Source organism: Oryctolagus cuniculus, chromosome 9, assembly GCF_051225735.1.
Source record: "Oryctolagus cuniculus isolate XC-2025 breed Fujian yellow rabbit chromosome 9, ASM5122573v1, whole genome shotgun sequence".
Taxonomy (NCBI): domain Eukaryota; kingdom Metazoa; phylum Chordata; class Mammalia; order Lagomorpha; family Leporidae; genus Oryctolagus; species Oryctolagus cuniculus.
In genome coordinates this window covers 1,533,811-1,543,335 of record NC_142875.1, presented here as the reverse complement: position 1 = coordinate 1,543,335, position 9,525 = coordinate 1,533,811, and the positions used below count along the sequence as shown (strand labels likewise).

At 60.4% G+C, this 9,525-nt stretch overlaps 1 long non-coding RNA gene across 1 annotated transcript; it reads left to right on the top strand.

The window, feature by feature from the left end:
- Window positions 1-270: 270 nt before the first annotated feature.
- Window positions 271-9,302, top strand: LOC149124490 (uncharacterized). Its single transcript, XR_016212665.1, has 3 exons — window positions 271-1,259; window positions 8,732-8,830; window positions 9,035-9,302. It is a non-coding gene; the product is annotated as an uncharacterized LOC149124490 (long non-coding RNA).
- The last annotated feature ends 223 nt before the right edge of the window (window positions 9,303-9,525 follow it).

The window sequence follows — 9,525 nt, the reverse complement described above, 5'->3', positions numbered from 1 at the left end:
CCTCAGTAGCCACGGAACAACCAGCTCCTGTCCTGGGGGCTGGCCCTGGGCTGCAGACACCCACTGCGGCCCCTGCACTGGCACGGGAAGGCAGTCTCTGAGCCTTCCAGAAACTCGGCAGTGGAGGGCCTGGTGCCCTCCGAGTGGAAGAGTCTAGAAAATTGTTGGAAGCGTCAGGCAGGCTCGCCTTCTGCCTGGGAGCCTGGGCAGCAGTGTGTGTTCCTGGCCGGGGTTTCCCGAGAGAACCTTCTAGAAGTGCCTCAGGCCACAGCGGGGTTGCTGGCCGGGGAGAGGCTGAGGGGGCCTCGTCCGAGCCCCGTGGAACCCAGGCAGCCGGGGCTTCCCTCCGCAGGGCCCGGGGCCGCTCGGCTGCAGCCCGGCCCCGCTGCCCGCGTGCCATTCAGCCCCTGTCTGCCTTTGTTTGCCGGCAGCCCGCGCAATGCATCATTTATAAGTGTGTCCTACCTCTGCACATCCAGCCAGCGCTGGCCGCCGTGAATGGGCCCTGTGAATCCTGCCAAGACACTGTGCTTTGTTCAGCACTATTCCTCACAATAGACACCACACTTTGCAAGTAATTTTAAAAAGGGAATCAAAATAGTGGTACTTTTACCCTTTGTCTGCTTTATACCACACTGCATTCTCTGTCTCTATTCAGCTGCTCCCATTATACTGACAAATTAAATAAACCACTCCACCGCAGAAAGCCCGGGCAGGCAGGACCTCACTCCAGCGCAGCCCCGGGAACTCGGGACCAACGTGGAGGTGGTCTCTGCTGGCGATTCCGGCCAACTTCCGTCAGCAGGGAAGGGCCAGACGTGGGGGGGCTTCAGAGCGTGCGCCGCGTGGTCTGGGGACGCCAGCGGTGAGTTAGGGGAGCCCGGCCGCGCCAGGCCGGGGCCCCCTCACCGCACCCCGAGCCCTCTCTCCCTCTTAGAAGGCTCCCGTCCGTGCCTCTGCTAACCGCCGCGCCGGGGCTCCGTCCGCGTGCCCCTGTGCCTCCGCGTGGCTTTTCAGCCCTGACCTTCGGGAGTCTGGGTTTGCGGCACTCAGCCTGCTTCGCCTGTGGGGTTCACGGCAGGAGCAGGAACTCGGGACGAGGCTCCCCTCACTTCTGGCCGTGAAGCATTGCCGTGCACCGGGGAGGAGAGCAAGTTCGTCTGGGAAGGATGGGCTCTTCAGTGAACTGATCTGAAAACAAAACGAGCAGATCTGTTGGGAAGCCCGTGCACCTGGACTCCGGCTCAGCTGAAGCTAAGGTAAGACGGCTGCGTCGCTCCTCCTGCCTTGACTGTTGCAAAAATGACCGACCGAGGCCCGAGCGGGGATCCCACGCGCCCTGGCACAGGCTGCTGTCCCCTCTCAGCAGAACAGGTGGAGCGGGGCGGGGGGGGGCAGAGAGCAGCGTGGGGGCTGGGCGGGGGCAGGCAGGGGCAGGCAGGGGCAGGCAGGGGCTCGCAGGGGCTCGCAGCAGCCTGATTTCCTTATGAAAACAGCAGCAGTAAATGCCAGTTCAGGACGGCTTTGAAGACCACGGGCCCAGCCAGGGCGGCCGCATCTCAGATGCAGCCTGGAGGGGCTCTGTGTTCCAACAGAGGCGTCCCCGGGCGCTGGAGTCACAGGGCAGCCCGGGCAAAGGGAAATATTGAGTTGCAGGGGCTTGAACAGAACCATCAGGGTTCATCTTTTATTACCAAAGAAAGACTTGAAAAAGCCCAGGTGAAATTTCCCTCCATTGTCCGGGAAAATTCTCTGTAATTTGCCCCCAGGGAAATCCGAGCGCCTCGCGGCCAGGGCCCCCACCCCCGCCTCCCCTCTGTCCATCTCTCTCCTGCTCTCTCGACGCAAATGTCTCCAGGGTCCCTGGAGAGCCGAGTGGGCGAGAGGGGACGGAGAAGGTCAGGGTTGCCCACTGTGGCCTGACTTTTAAGCTAAAGAGGTTTTTCTTTCTCTTGTTGCCATGTCAGGTCTAATTTGGCGGCATTATGCTAAGGGGTGGGCCTGCTCCCGACAGGAGGGGGTTAAATGGGATTACAAGCTTTGCAGGCTGTCAGCGGCTACGGCTGCCTGCCGATGTTAAATTGCGATTTAATGGTCAGCTTTATCTGTGCAGTATCAGTGGAAATCTGCCGTTTTCAGCAACTTAATTGGCACTGTGTTTGCAGGAGTTTTTCGGGAGGTAGGAGAGCTGGCCAGATTCTAGCTCTGGGTTATTCGGAGACGGGGCTGGCGGCGTGCCAGTGGGGCTCGGCGGCGTGTTTTGTCTTTCCGGAGCCTGGGAAGCTCATGAATGGGCGAGATGCTGAATTCTGCTGCGAAACCCGAAACCTTCTAGAACTATTCACAGGGTCTGATGTAGCACCAAGAGTATTTATAGACGGGATAAACAAAGAGGAGCAGTTGCTATCACAACATATGTGCGGTGTCTGATCCGAAAGGCGGAGCCATGAGGAGGCTCGGCGGGACAGGCACCGCGCACAGATGGAGCCGGCGCGGGCATGGCAGCACTGGTGTGACACCTGTGGCGGGGCGCATGCATGGGTGGGGGTGCCCGTGCAGGGGGGCGTGGCGAGGGGCAGGGAGCGCCTGGTGCCTGAGTCGGAGCCGAGTTAAGGCTGGACGGGGGGATGCTGACCCCATGCCATCAAGTCACCCATCGGGCCCTCAGTTCCCGGCGATTCCGTGCAGGGCGTCCAGGACCGAGGCTCTGAGGGCGAGGGCGGTGCGTGGGGAGGCCCTCTACGCTTACCTGTGGGGACAAACGGCTCTGGATGCCGGCGGCGGCCGGTGGGGCTGTGTCCACGCCAGGGTAGGCATGGGTGACGGTGTGGGGTCCTTGCAGAAGGAAGGAGGAAGAACACAGACCCCGCATTGTCTGTTCCCAGTGAGGGTCAGTCCAGCAAGTTCAGGATTAGTACATTTAATATCCTGTCAAAATTCCCCCACTAATGAGTCCTGGCTGGCCCCGCAGCCGGCGAGATAGCGCAGCTAATTTATCAGCAAGGAATTGTGCTGTGCTGGCACCGGCAGGCTGGGCCGGAGCCGGCGGAGGGCGGTCCCCACCCACACGGAGGTGGCCCCGGAGGGTCTCCGCTGCTCTCTGGCCCCCGGCCCGCCATCTCCAAGTGGTGGAGCCACAACACAGGTGATCCTTGCGGCTGGAAGAATTGGGGAAAATCCAGTCCTAAAATGCTCTTTTCCCAGCTATGGGGATGCCTCAGGATCTACATGATCATCAAAAAAAAAAAAAAGAGGGCAGGAAGGGGGATGCCAGCTGTGGTGTGGGCTGCGCGGCCGCCCGGCTGCCTGGCCTGGGTGGGTCTAGTTGCAGGGGGATGCACAGCCTGGGTGGGTCTAGCTGCAGGGGGACGCACAGCCTGGGTGGGTCTAGCTGCGGGGGACGCACAGCCTGGGTGGGTCTAGCTGCGGGGGACGCACAGCCTGGGTGGGTCTAGCTGCGGGGGACGCACAGCCTGGGTGGGTCTAGCTGCGGGGGACGCACAGCCTGGTGCTCCTCGCGAGGGCCATGAGACCAGGAAGTTCCTGTGCAGCTTGCTCGCGGTTCTGCACCTCTCTAAGCAGCTGTCACATCCGTGCATTATGGTGCATTGAATCTGAATGAGGCTCTCAACATCAAAACCTTGCATCCATTATGATATCATCTCCCGCTCTGGCTGTAATGCTTATTAATTCTGCACCCATACTCGCCCGGCTTCAGCAAATGTATTCCATCAGCCTAGCATTTAATTTAATTAGTACAGCTGGGCTCTCATTCTCCTTTCTGTGTCAGAGGTATTGTCAGCACGTTCTGCTATAACACAATTACTGATTGCTTTTAGATAGGCAGAAATATGATTAGGGTATTGGGTGACTGTATCATAAGCCTTATTAGATTCATTTGAAATCTGGAGATAAATAGGAAACTTTTATTTGCAGTGTAATGAGATTATGCTTATTAGGCCAAGGCCTCACAACCTTTTGCAAAGAACACAGTGTATCGGTCGGATTAGACTCTGCAGCCACACTCTCGGCGAGCAGCCTCCGAGCTGCCTGGGTGCCTCCCGGCTTAACCGTTGTCGCCCTGCATCCGGGCGCGGCTCCCTCGCCGACGGGACACGGACTACGTACGTCTTGCAGTGGGGTTCCGTGAGAAGTATTTTTTTTAAAGGAGCGTGCAGGCTGAGAGAAATGGTTCCTTTAAATGTATCTGTTTGCTTGCAAAGATGCTTGCGTTTCCGGGCGCGTGGGCTCCCCGCAGCTGTTATTGTCTGGGCAGCCGTGCGTGCAGACCCCAGCATTGCTGTCTTTGGCGCCGCTGGGCTGCTCCCGCGTCTCCCATCCTCGCGGAGGGGATTTCTCCTGCCCAGGATACAGCCGCGCCGCGGAGCGTGGCCCCGTCGGGAAGGGACTGGCATGGTCTGAGGACAGCACTCGGAGCAGAATTCAGGATGGCGACGTCTCCAACCCAGCTGCAGCTGGTCACGCTCACTTATTGGCGACTACATAGAGTACGTTTGCACGCGAGGAAAATGACAGAGGTTTGTCCCGGATGTAAAATTTGGGGCTGGTGCGAGAATCTCACCGTGAGACAGACCTGAGACGCGGAGCCTGTGTTTGCAAAGCACGCGCCGTCGCTGCGGGATCAGGCCCACTCCCCTCGCGCTCCGTCTTTGGCCAGATCAGCCGCACCCTGATTGGATTTCTCTGAATCTGAGTCGATGATTGCTATGAGTTCCCTGCCTGCAAAATGCAAGTCCCATGTGAAAAGTGGGCTTCGGCGCTGATTTCCTAGTTCAAGGCGCGCCCTGACCAGGTGTGCTGGCTCAGAACCCAGAACTGGGAGGGAGGCGGGGCTGACTGGGGACAGCATTTCCTTCGGGGGTGATGGAACCGTTTTGGAAACAGATCCTGGTGATGTTTGCACAGTACTGGGACTACGCTGAGTGCCTCTGGGTTGCCTCCCCGAAAAATGTTAAAATACAGGCCACATGTTTGCCATAACAGTGAAGACGCCACTTGGCACCGCCACGGCCCCACCAGAGGGCCTGGGTTTGAATCTCGGCTCCACCGTAGATTCCAGCTCTGAATTGGCTGGAGCCTTGGCGGGTAGCTCATGCACACCCTGGGCAGCAGCCGCGAGGGCTCAAGTGCTCGGGCCCCTGCACCCCCGCGGGAGGCCTGGACGGAGCTCCTGGCTCCTGGCTTCGCCCTGGCCCAGCCGGGGCTGTTGTAGGCATTTGGAGAGTGAATCAATATAGATCTGTCTGTCTGCCTTTCAAGGAAAAGTAAATAAATAAATTGCATGAAATGCTTTTAAAATGTTAAAGTGACAAACTCAGTGATTTTTAATTCTACTACAATAAAATAACAAAAAGGAGAGAAGCGGGAGGCCGGGCTGCATGCCGGGCTGCGTGAGCACCGTGGCTCTTCCTCGCGCCTGGCCCTGCGTGTGACTGGGTGGGCTGGTGGCTCTACCTTGCCAGTCCCACCCCCTAACTGCCTGCCAGTCCAGCCCAGGGCCTCCGTGAAGGCGTTTGTCCATGAGCGAGAGCTCACCTGGCCTGGGCAGGGATCCCGGGCGCTGGGATCCGCGTTGGCCGACTCTTGCCAACATCGATGTGTGAGGAACAGAACCCAGAAATGCCCCAAACATCCCCGGTGGCAGCGAGGGGACGGCAGCACTGCCCTGCTGTCTGCCGAGGGGGGAGGAGAGAAGGGAAGGAAGGGGCTAGAGCCCAGTGTAGACGGGCCTGGTGGAGGCGCGGCGGGAAAGGGGCCGAGAGGCCGGCCTGGGCCGCAGCAGCCAGCCCGAGCCTCCGCCCAGAGCCCAGCCTCCCGCCCGCACCCCCAGGCTCCTGCTCGGGCACGGGGCGCCGGGGTGTGCCCAGCGCCTTTCTGATGCCACCTGCAGCTGCCCTTGCAATTTCTGTTGCAGTCTTGCAAATTCAACCAAATGTTACGTGAGCTGCTGGAATAGGAGTGCAAAAAAAAAAAAAAAAAAAAGAAAAGAAATCAAAGAATTGGATTTTTTCCTATGAAAATTGAGTTGAGTATGATGGAAGGACTGGATAGAAGCCAGTTGCTTTCAGAAATGCAGCATCACCTGTGCGTGAGGGCAGTGCACCCCGGGCGAGCGCTGCATCTCGGCTCTCTGCGTCCAGGTTGCTGCGGGTGGCACTGACAGCTTCGCTTTGAGCAGGCCTAGAGGTGCTTCCTGAATAAACGTGGCTGTGGCCCAGGCAGCCCTGTGTTCCGAGACGAGACGGGCCCGGCACCGGAGTCCCCACAGCTGTCCCTGAGCACACAGGGGCGTGGTTCCAGCGCCACCCTCCCCCCAACTCGGGGTGCACCAGCGAGGCCCTCGCATAGGGTGGTATGGAGTCAGCAGGAGCCGCACGGCCGGCCCGTGACCCCCACGGCGTCGCTCGGTCACGTGTAAGCGCTATGTGCATAGCTGGCTGTGAGCTTGCAGAGCAGGGGTGAGGACGAAGAGGTCGGCTGCAGAGTTCCCTGCGGACACGATTTTCCCAGACACGTCGGACCCATGGCTGCAGGAACCCGCGGGTGTGGAGGCCGGACGCGTGCGCCCTCGTTGATTCCCAGCTCCGACCACAGTCGCTGATGGCTGACTTGTCCCCGTGTCACCTGTGGGGCTGCAGGCTCTTCTGCACCTCCCGACCTGCAGTGCCGGCTGTGGGGTGGGGGCTGCTGCGACGTGGAGGAGGGGGCAGGTGAAGAACCCACAGCAGTGCAGGTGGACGGGCAGGGCCCGGGGCTGAGATGCTGAGAGCAAGGGATGGATGGGCGCCTGGGGAGAGAAGCAGCAGCCGAAGGGAGCTTGTGTCCTGAGGAAGGCCCGGCTGCCCCGCTGTCCCACTGTCCCTCTGCCTGGCTGCCCCACTGTCCCGCTGCCCCACTGCCCTGCTGCCCTGTTGTCCCACTGTCCCACTGCCCCGCTGCCCTGCTGTCCCATTGCCCCGCTGCCCTGCTGTCCCATTGCCCCGCTGCCTGGCTGCCCCACTGCCCGGCTGTCCTGCTGCCTCGCTGTCCTACTGCCCAGCTGCCCCACTGCCCGGCTATCCCACTGTCCCACTGTCCCGCTGCCTGGCTGCCCTGCCGTCCCATTGCCCTGCTGCCCCACTGTCCCGCTGCCCTGCCGTCCCACTGTCCCACTGCCTGGCTGCCCCACTGTCCCACTGCCCTGCTGTTCCACTGCCCGGCTGCCACGCTGCTGACCACCCTTAGCCAGCAGGTGGGTCGGTGCTACTCTCGCTCTGCTCCCGTCCAGTGCAACAAGGGCGTCCCTGGGCGCATGGGGTGTCGGTAGCTCGGGGAGGGGGGGGCTGCTGGGTGGTGTTCCGAGCTCTGCCCCTGACCAGATGGGCAGGGCCAGTGAGCCCCTCGCCCTTCCTGCGCCGGTGTGAGGGACCCCTGGCCTCACCCAGCTCGCGACAGAGCAGGAGCGATCAAGTCTCAGGGACGTCATCTTCCACGCCGCAGTGCTGGCTTCCCTGAGTTGTCATCGCTGGTGGGAGCAGCTTCGCTGCGGGCACCTTGGGGTGGAGTAACCTCCGAGTGGCATCCCACAGGTGTCATCAGTGCACGCGCCTTCCGGGCGTGTGAGTAAGCGCGTGGGTGGGCACACCTGCACGTGCATGTGGACACACATACGTGTGCGCACACGCACAGTCCGCTGCGGCTGTGCGCCCCAGCGCCTGCCTCCCCGTCCGTCTTGCTCCCGGCTGTGCCCGCTCAGAGCAGCCTCCTGGGAAGCCTCCTGCCACCTGGCTCTCTTCATGCCCTAAGCGTCTTCCTGGACCATTTACCTTCGCCCAACGCACCCGAGCCCACCCACGTCCTCCCACCCTGTTGTTTTGGCCAAAGAGGACCAGGCAGAGCCCGAGCCAGTGTGCCGGGGCGGCCGTGGAGGTGGGGCGGGCAGGTCCTCCCGGGCCTCTCTCCTGCTGCCCTGCCTGCGTGGGGTCTGTGTCTGGAGCTCCTCTGGTAAGGGTGTTGGTCATGCTGGTGTCCAGGGAGGACCCTGTGCTGAGTCCTGGAGGGCAGGACATCCACGTGAGCCTCGGGGGCAGGGGCTCAAACCCCAGGGAGAGCAGACAGTGCCCTGCCCAGGAATGAGGGGCTTCATGGAGAAACAGAGGGGCCTCCGCCCGTGCCAGTGCTGGGGTCCCCGGCACCGTGCAGCACGACCCCGGCCACGGAGTGAGTGAAGCCGGCTCCAGCCTGTCGCAGGCACAGCTGCTGCTTGGCCATTGCTTTCGCCCACCCTGACCCAGGGGCCTGCTCTGCGTCTGGTCTTGGTGACAGAGGACCACTGGACTGGGGCGGAAGCTTTGGCCTCTGGAGCCACATGGAAGCCAGGCTCTGGGGGTGAGCTGGAGGATGGGCTGGGCACTCCAGAGCTGGCGTTTAGTGTGGATGCAGGGCCGGGATTATCAGGTGGAGTCCCAGGGCACCTTCCCAGCACGCTGGCTGCATGGCCTGCCCTGCCCAGGGGCCCAGGCCCCTGTGTTAGCGAAGCTGCCTGGGGGAGTCTCACCCCAGCCAGGGCCGCTGTCACAGCTGCAGGGGCAGGTGGCCCCATGTCAGAGAATTTGGGAGTGGGCAGGGGGTTTGTCCCCCGCACCTCTCCCCGCTCAGTGCCCTCAGGCAGCAGCTGTCCATCAGGGCCCGCCGTCCCTCAGTGGGAGCCCCATTATCTCAACATTTCCAGCTACAGCTCAGTCAGCATACAGGTCATGTGGGATGCAGCCAAAACCGCACTCGGAGGGACGTTCGTAGCAATCGATGTCCGCATCAGCAGGATTCCCAGGTAAAGACCTGACACTGCTCCTGGGGAGTCGGGGAGACCAAGTCCAAATTCAGCAGAAGGAGGGAAACAGTAGACATTGGACCAGAAACAGTGAGATAAAAATTGTCAAATAAGGGTTTTGTACATTAGTCACGTCCCAATGTACATATAAAACAAAATGTTTGCTTCCTAAACATAAATAATTGCTCTGTTTTTAAAATTCAGCGAGCTGCCTGGTGTCATGGAGTAGGAGGTAAAACTGCCTCCTGTGACGCCAGCATCCATAGGACCATTGGTTCATATCCCAGCTGCTCCACTTCCCATCCAGCTCTCTGCTATGGCCTGGGAAAGCAGTGGAGGATGGCCCAAGTGCTTGGGCTCCTGCACCCACGTGGGAGACCCAGAGGAAGCTCCTGGCTGCTGTGGCCGTCTGTGGAGTGAACCCGTGATGGAAGACCTCTCTCTCACTCCCCTTCTCTCTGTAGCTGCCATTCAAATAAATTTTTTAAAAATAAATAAAATGAATGTGATGTCACTTCACACCTACTGGAACGACTGTCACCAAGAACACAGGAAAACAAGCGTGGCCAAGGGTGGAGAGGAGAATCCTCATACGGTGCTGGTGGGAGCGTAAATTAGGTCCCTGATGTGGGAAAACGCCGGGACGTTCCTCAGAAACTTGAAGCCAGCACTACCCTGAGGTTCAGCCGTCCTCC